Consider the following 11758-nt stretch of genomic DNA (forward strand, 5'->3'; position numbering starts at 1 on the left):
TAGAAAAGTTAGAAGAAAGAAGAAAAATAGGAAACAGCTGGGGGAACGGAAGAAAAAATCAAGGTTCTTGTAGCTTCTATTTGGTGAAAGAATGATCGAATGAAAACTGTCTCCCTCATGCCCTGGTGAGCGTGGCGAGAAGGAGAGTGGTGAGAGACATTGGGCTAGAGAAGCGGAAAGTTGTGGAAGGTGTTAAGAGACGTCCTTGGTATTAGGAATAGGGGTGAAATAGTGTTGGCTGTTGAGAGTCATGAGTGAATGTGTCATACAGCGGAGGAGAGAGAGGGTGCCCTTGGGCCCGTCTCTTCTCCCGCCGGATGACTTGGTTGACAGAAAAGAAAGGAGAGTATTCAGATCTGATAGTGAGTACAGGACCAGCGGATTGTATAGGACAAGTAAGAAAAAAAAAAGTAAGAAAAGAGTGAATGAAGGACAACGGAGATTATGTTGGACAGATGGACCAAATCGACAGCGAATACCTGGGAAGCTCCGCCCACAACGAGGCAGCGTCATTCGCCGGTGACTGACCGCTCGCTCTATGTTTCGCCCTGGGAAGAAGTGTGGGTCTCGTTGCGATTACCGTACTTTTCTATCATTTTGCGGGTAAAAAACGTTAGAGAGCTGCCGTAAATCGCGATTCCGCAACGAACGAGACCCACACCTTGTTAGCGGGCTGATCTTCGAGCGAGCAGCAAGGCTATGGGGCAATTTTATATCGGAGTTTTTACATCCCAGCCATGGAACATTTCCGTTTTTCAGGCGACCTTGTAGAGGACCAGAAGATTATTCGAAGAGCAAAAATTTTAGTCCGCGGCCTCGGCCGACCATACAACAGCCTTATCGAGCGAAAGGCAGATGAATAAAGTAAAGGGATGGAAGAGGTTGGTTGAATGGCACACACCACCAGTGAGAGCATACACAGTAAGTGAGAAGAGAATCAATAAAGGACTATGGAGATGTAATGTGACAGATAGTCCAAATCGGCCGCAAGTACCTGGGAAACTCCGCCCAACTTTGAGCGGGCGGCAAAGCTGTCAGTAAAAAAGTGAGGCAATTTTATACCGGAGTTTTCAGCGATCTTGTAGAGGACCAGAAGGTTAGTCAAAGAGCAAAAATTTGGTCCGCTGCCTCGGCCGACCATACAACAGCCTGGTCGAGCGGTCAGCCATCAAAGAATACAGAAAGGCAGATAAATAAATAAAGGGATGGAAGAGGTTGGTTGAATGGCACATTACCAGTAAGGACATACACAAGAAGTGAGTAGAGAATCAATGAACGACTAAGGAGATTTGACCAGCGAGTATCTGGGAAACTCCGCCCCAAACGAGGCATCGTCGGAGCGATTCTCCTCAGACGTCATTCATTGTCCTCTCGCCCTCCTCGTCAGTTAGTCACACTACCCATCCCAATTCTCTCCTCGTCATCTGTGTCTTGCTCTCACTCTTCTATCATTCATTTCTACGTCGATGTCGTCGAAAAGACCTCTCTCCTATCCCAACTGGCAATGCGTCATCAAGTACATAAATTCAAACACGCACGAGGTGAGTTGCATCCACTATTTTATGTTACATAACACACATACCTACATATTCCAGAATCCTGATCTCTCAACATTGTCCCGAACTTCGGCAACTGGAAAAATCGATACCTCTGAAAGTACGCTCATTCGATTTCCGCTGCCAACAGAGGATCTTTCTTAACGATAGTGTTTACCGAGTTGGCATAATCACTCAGTATCAGGATGAAAATTATATGATCACTGATGACATTCAGTATTATAATGTCACATGGTACTTTGAACATTCTCTCATTTTGAGGGGCGTTCCCTTTACTCTGTGTCTCTCTCCCTTTCTCCCGCGCGGGGTTGTCGACACCCGAGGGGGAGTAGTAGCGTAGTGCTAGGTCCCAAGACACACCAACCGTCTTGCGGTCTATTATTTAATCTTTAATTATCTCTTTTATAGTTTTACATGTTTATTCTCATTAAGCCCCTTTAGTATTAGTCTCCCTCTTTAAGTTAACTTTATCTTTCTTATTCTTTAGTCTCCTCTAATAAATATTTATGTAATCGAGACCGTGTTCGTAAGTGTTGGATTTAAGTAAGTGGAAGGATAAGGTCCAAGTTCACACCATGGACGTCAACCTTATTAAATGGAGGTCCCACACCGAACTCTAGTATGATCCAGTTTCACTGAGAGAGTCATGAGTGCTACGTTTTCCCACTTTCCTTCACTAGAACTCTTCCTTGTAAACGGAAGATAGGTCCTAGCACCATCTACTCAGTTGCACTGCGAGGTTTTTAGTGTCACCTTGGACGGTCTCATCGTGTTTTGGTTAACCGAATTTCAGAGGTTCGCGCACCAATTTAGGTTGTGAGAAGTTGCTAGCTCACGTCCACACTTTAGGACCCCCTGTTATCTCATTTCAACTCATTTAGCAGGGTAATTCCAAGGGTTTGGAGTTCAATTCTGTGCATGTTATCTCCGCGCATCATAATCTTTTCTTGGCGACCTAGATCCTATCCCTAATCTCTTATGTATCCCTCTTATCGCAAATCCATTTCAAATTCATCGCGATTTTGATTAAGTTTTAATAATAATAATAACAAACGACACCGGTGGGGGAACGGAAGTAACGTCTCTCTTTACTCAATTCGTTGGTTTCCAGGCCACGAATACCGGAAAGGCTATTTGGACAAGCGGGCTGAGAACCGTCTTTTTGGTCCTAATATATATATTTTTTTCTCCTTAAGGTTGGTTAGCGTGAGTCAAGGCATATTTAGACTCGGCCAAAGTCTATCAGTGTAAAGGCATCCTGAGATACCGAGAGGGTCCAGGAGAAGCGCATTTAGTGAAAAGCCGTCGTATAATTAGCCAAGAAAGATTTCGACTCGTAGCTAAAGTTCTCTGGAAAAGACTAGCTATTACGCAAAATTTATTTTTCGATGCCCCAACAAAATTCAATTTTTAAATTTAGAGTCGAGACATGGAGTCGTAAACCATGTTTGTCCGTCTGGCCACGGAAAGTCGTGACAGATGCATTCACAGACACTCATCTGGTGCACAAAGTGCCAGGAAGTGAACTGACACAAGCCAGTACGATAGATTGTTTACACTGGATGGCATCTCCAGAATCTATCAGAAACCTTAATGCGAACAGTGCGCCATCTGGTAAACAAAGTCATTAAGCGTGCGGAACCGATAAGAGTGCGTTCACCCATATGTCCTATGCGGTAAACAATATGCCTATCTCTCCATCGCATCGGATTACTACGCTCGCAACATTAGTGACAGCTGCACCGGGTGGCACCGCGGGCGAATGCGGTAAACAATTCGGAATATGCATATGCATCTGCCGTAAACAATCGAGAGATTGAGAGACCACGCCCACAGAATAATAAGATAGTAAGAAGGGTTTATTCATTCATTCATTCATTGAAGCACCCTATCAGAGTTGTCGTCATTTTCCTCTGCTCTTCGTTCGTCAAATTCTTTTTCTCAGTTTTGAATTTTTCCTTCGATTGCTTTGGGATTTGCCACAGCTTCTGTTGTGACCTCCTACTGTTCTTATTCATTCTTCTCATCCCTCGCTCTTCCATCCTTTCATCCTTCTCATCGCTCTTCACCTTACCTTCGCTTACCGTAATATCAATCTTCTTTCATCAACAACCTGGAAGACAAGCCGAAGAGAGACAAACCCGTCTTACCTGAATCGAGCATCCGCACGAGAAGTCAGACGAGAAAGGCCAAGGAAGAGGAATTATCAACGTTAGCAGCATCAACAACTGCATCAACATCTGCATCAACATCTGCATCGACATCTGCATCAACATCTGCAACAACAACTGCATCTGGAAAAGTCAAGAAGCCGCCTACGAAGTCCAAGAAGTCCAAGAAGTCGACAGGAAACAAAGAAGTCAAAGTCGAAGAACCTCCAGTTGAAGAACCTCCAGTTGAAAAAACCACAGCTGAAGAAACTCTTATCGCTCCAAAGGAAAACTCACCGTCCAATACAAAAGGATTCTTCACGACCCTTCTGAACTACACTCCATTCGGAAAATTGAAAGCAGAAGAAGCTGGAAAGCAGGAGACAACTGAGAACCAAGGAATCCCAACAACACCTCCGGGAAAATCTGTAAGAGTTAATCCGTTTGATATCGATTTATCTGATTCCGAATTATTTGGCTCTATATTCTCATCAACTCCGATCTCAAGCCCTTCTTCTCAACTCACTCCTCCATTCTCTGCTCTTCTATCTCCAATTTCCTCATCACCACTGTCATCTCCATTTGTCTCTGCCAATTCATCGCCAAATCCTTCTCCTCCTGAATCTGAATCAGGATCAGAAACACTCACTGTTCGACATTTCCAACTGAATTCGTCAAGCGCTTCATCGTCAAAGATGAGTCTCAATGGAGAGCAAAACGAGCAGAAACCAGTGTTAAGTGACTCGGAGTTTGATGACAACGACCAATGTGCGATGGATGGTCCAAGATTGAGGGTGAACTCCAAGAAGATCTGGAAGGATACGGCTGACATCATCCGACTATTGGAGAAGAGCACCAAAAAGTTTAAGGATGGAAGAGCAGCTGACCTCGTCGTATGGCTCAACGACGTGGGAAAGCTGCTCCGCCTGATCAACGTCTCTGCCAAAACGGGCATTCCGCTGATGCCGTTCTTCCTGGAAAATCCCGCAAGGGAGAGGTTCAACACACTGAAGGAAGACGAACTCACTTCATGGAAAACGATGTCCGACGCGTTCGTGAAACTGCACGAATGTGAAGCTGACAAGGAGGTCGCTCTTCAAGAAATGGCTACGCTGGTCCAAGGAAAACTGTCAATCCGAGAGTTCGCCGAGAAGATCAAGAGGGTGGGCTCGTACGCCTACGACGATCTCGAGACCGTATCTCGGGAACGTCTGATGGCGTCCCAGTTCCTGAACGGCGTCCACAGGAACATCCGGACCGAAATCCGACGCCTACCCACCGTGCCGAGGACACTGCGAGACATGACTCTTCAAGCCGAGAAGATCAGTAGGCTGCTGAAGATTGAAGCTGAAGAGGAGGAAGGAGACGCCATGATTGCTGCCGTCCAGTTTTACCACCAGAAGCAGCAAGGTGGATTCAATCCAAATCAGAATCAAGGATTCAATGGAAATCCGAATCAAGGATTCAACAGCCACCAGAATCAAGGATTCAATGGACCGAATCGTGGAAATAGTCGTGGCAGAGGTGGAAATCGTGGAAGATTCGGACGCAGAGGAAACGGCAACGGATTTCAAGGATTCCAAGGATTCTCCGGATTCCAAGGAAATGGATTCCAACAGCAGCAGTTCCAGCCTCAGCAGTTCCAAAACCAGCAGTACCAGCAACATCAGTTCCATCCACAGCAGCAGTTCCAGCAGCAGCAGCAGCAACAGCCAACCGGATTCCCTCAAATCACAAATGGTACAACTCATGGAAATCGTGGAAATCAAGGTAACCAACCTAGAGCTAACGTAAATAGCATCAGCAATTTCCTTATGGGATTGATGATGGTGTTTGCGTTGTTCCATGGAGCAGCTGCATCGTCGTCACACCAAATCTGTGGATTTGGCGTTAATGGAAACACTTTCATTCCTCCACCCATCATCCCTTGCATCTTCAACAACGAGCTTCAACTACGACGTCACCAAGTGAATGTCTTCGTCGCTCGATCGGAAGTCAACCAGCTGGAAGCCGTCAAATGCTTCAAGACGGAGATCGAGGCAAAAACTTTCGGAATTTTGTCTATTTACCATCGGACAGTTGCGGAAGTCGGGAAGCAGTTGGAAGTGCCAGAAGAAGAATGCCGGAGAGCTGCATCTGAAAAGAAATTCGATGGAGGAAAATTGGAAGAAATTTCACCAGGAATGTGGCGGTCGAACTCACTGAATGCGGAAATCAACAACAAAACTCTCTGGTTTGGCTCCTATGTGAACCACGTGATGGAATTCACCCTCCAGACGGGACACGTAGGAACTTTGGACGGATCCACCATCGTTTCGGATCTTGGATCGATGGAAACGTGCAGCTGGGAGTCGGGAAGCTGTAGGACCGGACAAGCCACGATTGTTTGGATGCCACAATCACCGAGAAGAGAGTGCCCATTCCGATCCGCCTACTCGACCGAGGCCATTCTGGACCTCAATCACGTAGCCCTTGAAGAGACTGGAGTTTTCTCCAGGATTGACAAGGACTTACGGAAGTTGAACCAGATAAAAGACGACTGCTACTTGAACGAAGCCCTTCTGACGGATGATGGACTCCTCATTGAGTTCCCGGACCACTTTCACCGACGGCCGAAACATCAGTTCCTGCGGGACGAGCCGTTCTGGATTCGGAAGAGGAGAGAGGTAGCTGGAATCAAAGGAGCTGGTGGAGAATGGATTCAATTTGAGATTGGCCAGAACTTTTCCACCCCAATCGTCTGGAAAGTTCTGGGAGTGCGCCGTCTTGAGGAAGTTCCGAAGCTGACAAATCCCATCGACAATGCGAACATTTTGAAGGAATTCAAAATGTACAATGTCACGAACCAGCTGCTGACCACTCGAACGAAGTTCTACCCGGAAGATCGGAAACATCCACAGGGAGAAATGGTGATCGCGCTGAAAGCAATCCGGATTGCTCAATACGCTTGGAGAGAAAGAAGACGACTTACCCAGCTGAAGAGAGAGTTGACCAGAGAAGAACGGACAATGCTTGGATTGATCGACAGCAAGGATGCCTTCATGTTCGACCCACTGTTGGAAAGAGAATTTGGACCAAGTGCAGCTGATTTTCTTCATTTGGATCCCAAGTATGTCGCTCCACGATTCGATGAAGCCAAGCTGAAAAGTCAACCGGACATCAGACCACTCGATGAAGCTTCATGGTCACCTCCAATTGCTCCAACACGTCCAGCCACAACAACAACTACCACCATCCGATCAACGACAACGGACATGACGACAACGACGACAACGACTACGATGCCGCCACCGAACGTCAAGCCGCCTTCACATCAAAACTCCATGGACAGATCGTCCATTTCGAAGAAATCGATTCAAGAGAGTTTCGTCGACACTTGCAAGGACCAATTTGCGACTGCATCATTATTCGAAACATTGCTTTCAATTGATCCGACAGCCGCCGTGAGACATTTGCTGAAAAGAAAGGATGTGTCAGCAAAGAGAGTTGGAGATACTTTGATGGTTTCAAAATGCCGTACAGTGACACCTTCGACAATCCATTGGGATAGGAAGGTAAATGATACCTGTTACGATTTGATTCCTGTTATCGTTGATGGAGATTTATGGTTTCAATTACCTGGTTCGGACGATCTCGTCGGAAAAGCAGTTGTCATCCCATGCAATGAAAGACCACCAGGAATTCGTTTGGAGAACAACAGATGGATCGGAGCTGAAAATCGTGAAGTGAACCCTCAACAATTGAATCGACCAAACAAAATTACCCAAGATCAATTTCTCCTGGATGCACCAAAGACGTTCTACACAACGATGGACGAAGAAACTGGTGTTTCGACAGGAGCTGATAAGGAGAAGGAGCGCCGAGCTTCGAGATATCAACGTGATCTGGAAAATAGTTTGATTCAAGGAGGATATTTGAGTGATGGATTGGAATTTATCAAGAATACAACTTCAAAAGTCCACAAATCTGCGAAGGAAATCTACAAGTCTACAGTCACTTCAATTGGAAAAGGATTGGAGAAAGTTTTCTTTTCCGTCGTTCAACTACTCATGTGGATTGCTGCACCTGTCATCGTTATTCTACTATTCATTTGCTTCATCTACTTGTATTTCAAGTTCCGAGCATTCAGAAGAGCTGCAAAACTTACGAAGAGAGCAACTCGAGAGACAGCGAATGCTGCGATTGGATTAGCTACTCAAGCTACTCAAGCTTTGGCCAGAATCAACAACGTGCATATGGATCAACGAGCCCACTATGAGCCAGTGGTTGCCGCAGATGACTATCCTGTAATCAAGATCAATGCTGTGGTAAACAAATGCCGATTCAAAATTGCCAAATTACCTCATATCGATGTGAATATGGAAGGAAAAATCCTCGAAGCACTAGTCGACAGCGGAGCTGCAGTGAGTTATATGCCACTTTCATCTGTAAGGACAAAAATCAACTCAACCACTGTACCACCTGCTCAAGCCGCTAACGGATCTTCAATTCCTTTCTTGGGAACGACTCAAGCTACCATCAAGATTGGAGATTTCTACATACCTCATACATTTTTGGTTTCTCGTGATGGAGATTGTCCAGCACCACTTCTTCTTGGAACGGATTTCGTCAACGAAATCAACAAAAATCACGACTTCAGTATCAACGTCCACAAAGGATACGTCAAGATTGGAGCCTGTGAGATCCAATTGAACGCCGTCACCGTCGAAGAGAAAATCGAAGTTTTCCCTCAAAAGGAAACTATCATCGAGCCACAATCAGAAGCTGTTATCCCTGCAATTATTCCGAATTACACCGAGGATATGGGAACTGAGCTCTACATGGAAGATACTCAAGAAGACAGTGATGACGTATATGCCGTAGGAAGAGTGCTTGTCAGAGTCGGACCGAAAGGAAAAACTATGGTTCAAGTTTTCAACCCTTCATCTACCAGTGTTCGTCTCAAGAAAAACAAACCTATTGCCATCGGATCGAAGATTGGTCAAGTGAAAACGATGAATGAAGTCAGAGGATCACCGGAAGCAGACTGGGAATCGAAACTGCCAAAACTTCCACAGGAGACGCCTAAAAATTTTCGGATATCAGATTGGGTCGACCTTTCGAAATCGAAACTCACCGAAAATCAAAAGGAAGTTCTGAGAGTGATCATCGACGCGCATGCTGAAGCATTCGTTGGTCCAGACGGTGTATTAGGAGAGTACACCGGTCCAATCAAACACCGAATCGATTTGGAAGAAGGATGCACAATTCCCCAGACGAAGATCTATCGAATTCCGCTGGAAAAACGAGAAGAAATTGGAAAGCAAATCAGATTAATGCTGGAACAGAGGATCATCAGACCCTCAAATTCTCCATTTCTCGCCCCTATCGTTTTGGTTCGAAAATCGGATGGTATAACATGGCGTTTTACAGTGGATTTTCGAGGACTCAATGCAGTTACGAAGCCTGTGCAGTCAGTTATACCGAATATTCAAGAAATATTGGACTTGTGTGGTGGACAAGAACTATATACCAGTTTGGATTTTCAATCGGGATTTCACCAAATTTTGGTAGAGCCAGAACATTGTCAAAGGACTGCTTTTGCTTGTTTCCTGGGAGCATTCGAATATCTACGGATGCCAATGGGACTCAAAGGATCGCCTGGCACATTTCAAAGATGTATGAACTTACTTATCGAGCAAGTCAGAGCCCGGATTTTCGTCTACATCGATGACGTCATCATCACATCCGGAAGTGTCGAAGAGCATCTACAGGACATCGATGAAGTTTTGGGAAAGATCGAACAAATCGGTATGAAGTTGAAAGCTGAAAAATCGAAGTTTGCTATGAGTGAGATTTCATTTCTCGGATTTCTTGTTTCAAAGGATGGAATCAAACCGGATCCAGCCAAGACAAAAGCTGTCACCGACTTTCCAAGACCGAAAACTGTGAAAGATGTTCGTGCTTTCATTGGAATGGCCTCATTTTATCGACGTTTTGTGAACAACTTCTCAAAGATTGCTGCTCCAATTATCGAACTCACCAAGAAAGATGAAAAGTTTGAATGGACTTCTGAGCGTCAACAAGCATTTCAACAACTCAAGGATGCTTTGACTACCGAACCAATTTTGGTAGCTCCTCGTCTTGGAAAACCATTTGTCATCGAAGTTGATGCTTCTGGAAAAGGAGTTGGAGCTGTATTGTATCAACAACAAGGTGATGATGAGAAAGATTTGAGAGTTGTTGCCTACGCTAGCCGTGTCTACAATCGATTCGAGAAGAACTACCCTGCTATCGAATTGGAAGCTCTGGGATTAGTGTTCGCTGCCAAGACTTTTCGCCCGTATATTGATGGTGCTCATACCACTATCATAACGGACCATTCACCATTGAAGTCTTTGATGTACCGAAAGGAGTTAGCTGGACGTCTTGGAAAATATCAACTCACCATCCAGGACATGAATATCAACATCCAGTATCGACCAGGCAAGCAGAACATCGTTTGTGATACTCTTTCGAGATATCATCCAGAGAAGAAAGAAGACACCGAATCAACGCCAGACAAGCAGAACACCAAAAAGAAAGGAGAGATTGCCACCGTAGATGTACCACCTGCAATCAATGCCTTAACCAGTAATCACAACATCGATTTTGCCAAAGTTCGAGAGGAACAATCCAAGGATGAGAGGATCTTGGATATGGCAAACAATTTGAAGAAATTCACCATTCATGACGACGTTGTATTCCTTAGAACACCAGGAAAAGAATGGATTATTCTTCTTCCACCCAAATCGCAATATGGAAAAGAACTCACCAAGATGATTCACGAATCTCTCTTCGAGAGTGCCCATCTAGGATTCGAGAAAACACTGCAACGTGTCAAATCAATTGCCACATGGAAGGGAATGCATCAATCCATTCAGAAAGTCGTCGAAAGATGCGCCGTCTGCCAGCAAAACAAGGACTCTGCAAAACTGAGAATAAGAGCCAAGCTGGGAAGATTCGAAAAGACGACATCGCCATTCGAAAGAGTACATTCGGATTATATTGGTCCGCTACCGGAAACAACTCAACGGAATCGATATATTGCTGTATTTGTTGATGCGTTCAGCAAATTTATCATTGCGGAACCAGTTCAAGATCAAACTGCCGAAGTACTATGTTCAGTCTTCAAGGACCGAGTGGTTGCAAGATTTGGAACACCGAAATTATTGGTTACGGATCAAGGAACGAACTACACTTCACACGTTTTTCGTGATTTACTGAAATCGCTGAAAGTGGAGCACAAGATGAGTACACCTTACCATCATGAAGCCAATGGACAAGTCGAACGTGCCAACCAGACGATTGAAGTGATGATCCGCCAAATCGAAGACAAAGACGAATGGGATAAGGAATTGCAAACGCTTGTCCACGCGTACAACAATGCGATCAATACGACCACCGGAGTGAGTCCACACGTCGTAATGCACGGACAGGAGGCAAGGTCACCACTACGGAACGCCCTTCCACCGAAGGACCACGCGGAAAATGTGAATGACCATGTGCAAACATTGAAGGAGACCCACGAAGTTCTACAAAAAGAGTGTCACGCAAATATTGAGAAGAAAACACGCAAGCAAGAGGAAATTCATGACAACAAGAATAACCTGAATGACGTGGAAATCAAGATTGGTGATAAAGTTTGGATTAGAGAAGCTCGATACAACAAGATCGGAAAACAGTTTCTGGGACCATATCTGGTTACAGATGTTCAAGATCCAAACGTCACAGTTCAACACTCAGGACCGAATACGAGATCGAAGACCGAGAAGACACGGACAGTGCACAAGAATCGATGCAAAGTGTACAAATCGGAAGAGAAAGAAGTCCCCACAACACCGGAGGACCCCGCAGAAGAATGATGGTCCGTCTGTTTACAATCGCTTATCTTCGGGTCAAATCTATCGTATGTTATCGGGTCATTTCATCATCTACCCTCCAATTATGTCTGTTTACTGCAACATCAACCAAGGGAAAAAAAAACAACGTGTATTACAAAAGAAGAACAACAACAACAACAAAAACAACAAG

This window comes from Caenorhabditis remanei, chromosome II (genome assembly GCF_010183535.1).
Source record: "Caenorhabditis remanei strain PX506 chromosome II, whole genome shotgun sequence".
Lineage (NCBI taxonomy): Eukaryota > Metazoa > Nematoda > Chromadorea > Rhabditida > Rhabditidae > Caenorhabditis > Caenorhabditis remanei.